Source organism: Lontra canadensis, unplaced genomic scaffold, assembly GCF_010015895.1.
Source record: "Lontra canadensis isolate GAN:19392208 unplaced genomic scaffold, GSC_riverotter_1.0 scaffold7, whole genome shotgun sequence".
NCBI classification, from domain to species: Eukaryota; Metazoa; Chordata; class Mammalia; order Carnivora; family Mustelidae; genus Lontra; species Lontra canadensis.
The window spans coordinates 11,796,193-11,799,258 of NW_022631001.1; the positions used below are offsets into that span (position 1 = coordinate 11,796,193).

The following is a 3,066-nucleotide window of genomic DNA, read 5'->3' on the forward strand; positions in this document are numbered from 1 at the left end:
AAAATCACCGCACATGCATAATAATAACTTGGAAATTCTTCTCCAGAACTTTTCTTTATCAAAACACTCCATTAAGAGAGAGGAAAGATAAAAGCAACTCACTGACGGTGATAAGATATATAGATATATAAAATAAGTGATATGTTGTCTTCTTATATTCCTTTTTCCAAAAAGAGGTTGTCCTTGCTTTTAACTTTATGGAGACTTATTTATGAATAAAGTGTATTCTGTGTTTCTTAAAAAAGGAGTTGCATTCAGAATATATGAAAACACCTATAAATACTTGTAATACGTATATTAACAAAGCAGTATATTCAGAATATGCAAAGAAGACCTATAAATTAAGGAAAAAGGGAGAGATCTCAAAAGGGAAATGGTCACAGAATTGAATGGACAAGAGAAGCTATCCAAATCAAAAATGTACACATGACCTCATTGAACGTGGGGCTACATCTTTGGATTGCTGTCTTCTCAGCCTGAGCCAGGCCCACACATAAGCAACCATGTCTAAGGGACCTGAAGTTGGCATTGATCTTGGCACCACCTACTCCTGCGTGGGTGTTTTCCAGCACGGGAAAGTGGAAATAATTGCCAATGATCAGGGAAACCGGACCACCCCAAGTTATGTTGCCTTCACGGACACCGAACGATTGATCGGTGATGCTGCGAAGAACCAAGTTGCGATGAACCCCACCAACACAGTTTTTGATGCCAAACGCCTGATTGGATGGAGATTTGATGATGCTGTTGTCCAGTCTGATATGAAGCATTGGCCTTTCATGGTGGTGAATGATGCTGGCAGGCCCAAGGTCCAAGTAGAATACAAGGGAGAGACAAAAAGCTTTTATCCAGAGGAGGTGTCTTCTATGGTTTTGACGAAAATGAAGGAAATCGCAGAGGCTTATCTTGGGAAGACCGTTACCAATGCAGTTGTCACAGTACCTGCGTATTTCAATGATTCTCAGCGTCAGGCTACCAAAGATGCTGGAACTATTGCTGGTCTCAATGTGCTTCGCATCATCAATGAGCCAACTGCTGCTGCTATTGCTTATGGCCTAGACAAGAAAGTTGGAGCTGAAAGGAACGTGCTAATCTTTGACTTGGGAGGTGGCACTTTTGATGTGTCCATCCTTACTATTGAAGATGGGATCTTTGAGGTTAAGTCCACAGCTGGAGACACCCACTTAGGTGCAGAAGACTTTGACAACTGAATGGTCAACCATTTTATTGCAGAGTTCAAGCACAAACATAAGAAAGATATCAGTGAAAACAAGAGGGCAGTTCGTCGCCTCCGTACTGCTTGTGAACGTGCTAAGCGTACACTTTCTTCCAGCACCCAGGCCAGTATCGAGATTGATTCTCTGTATGAAGGAATCGACTTCTATACCTCTATCACCCATGCCCGGTTTGAAGAATTAAATGCTGACCTGTTCCGTGGCACCCTGGACCCTGTAGAGAAAGCCCTTCGGGATGCCAAGTTAGACAAGTCTCAGATCCACGATATTGTCCTGGTGGGTGGTTCTACCCGTATCCCCAAGATTCAGAAACTTCTCCAAGATTTCTTCAGTGGAAAAGAACTGAATAAGAGCATCAACCCTGACGAGGCTGTTGCTTATGGTGCAGCTGTCCAGGCAGCCATCCTTTCTGGAGACAAATCTGAAAACGTTCAAGATTTGCTGCTGTTGGATGTCACTCCACTTTCTCTTGGCATTGAAACTGCTGGAGGAGTCATGACTGTTCTCATCAAGCGTAATACTACCATTCCTACCAAACAGGCGCAGACCTTCACTACCTACTCCGACAACCAGCCTGGTGTGCTTATTCAGGTGTATGAAGGTGAGCGTGCCATGACCAAGGACAACAACCTACTTGGAAAGTTTGAACTCACAGGCATACCTCCTGCTCCTCGTGGTGTCCCTCAGATTGAGGTCACTTTCGATATTGATACTAATGGTATCCTCAATGTCTCTGCCGTGGATAAGAGCACAGGAAAAGAGAACAAGATTACCATCACTAATGACAAGGGCCGCTTGAGCAAGGAAGATATTGAGCTCATGGTCCAGGAAGCTGAGAAGTACAAAGCTGAAGATGAGAAACAGCGGGACAAGGTGTCTTCCAAGAATTCACTTGAGTCTTATGCATTCAACATGAAAGCAACTGTTGAAGATGAAAAACTTCAGGGCAAGATAAATGATGAAGACAAACAGAAGATTCTTGACAAGTGCAATGAAATCATCAACTGGCTTGATAAGAACCAGACTGCAGAGAAGGAAGAATTTGAACACCAGCAGAAAGAGTTGGAGAAAGTCTGCAACCCCATCATCACCAAGCTGTACCAGAGTGCAGGGGGCATGCCAGGAGGAATGCCTGGAGGCTTCCCTGGTGGTGGAGCTCCTCCCTCTGGTGGTGCCTCCTCTGGGCCCACCATTGAAGAGGTTGACTAAACCAACCTGAGAATAAATAGGTTGAGCATTGTTCCACACACAATATTCAAAGGACCCAAATTTGTAGTAAATTCCATGGCAGTTGTAACGTTGAACTGCTATAGCAAAAAAAAACTGGGCATTCTTGATACTTGAATATGGAATATGTGCACAGGGAAAGGAAATAAACATTGCACTTTATAAGCACTGTATTGTTAAGTGGAAAATGCAATGTCTTAAATAAAACTGTATTTAAAGTTGGCACCAAAAAAAAATATATACACATGAAAAAGAGCTCAATTTCATTGTTGCAATGGACTAAATGTTTATGTTCCCCCCAAATGTATATGTTGGAACCCTAATCTTCAATGTGATGATATTTGGAGATTGGGCCCTTGAGAGTTAATTAGGTCATTAGGATAGAGCCCACATGATAATATTAGTACCCTTATAAAAAAACACAAGAAAGAGTGTGCTTCCTCTCTCTCAGCTATGTCAGAATACAGGGAGAAGGTAGCTCTTTATAAGCCAGGAAGCAGGCCCTCCTCAAACACTAGATCTGCAAGAGCTTTGATCTGAGACTTCTCAGCCTCCAGAACTGTGAGAAATAAATGCCACCCTGTCTATGGTAAACAATTGTTTA

At 42.7% G+C, this 3,066-nt stretch overlaps 1 pseudogene; it reads left to right on the plus strand.

Annotated features, from left to right (window-relative positions):
- Positions 1-488: 488 nt before the first annotated feature.
- On the plus strand, positions 489-2,680 carry LOC116864970 (annotated as a pseudogene).
- The last annotated feature ends 386 nt before the right edge of the window (positions 2,681-3,066 follow it).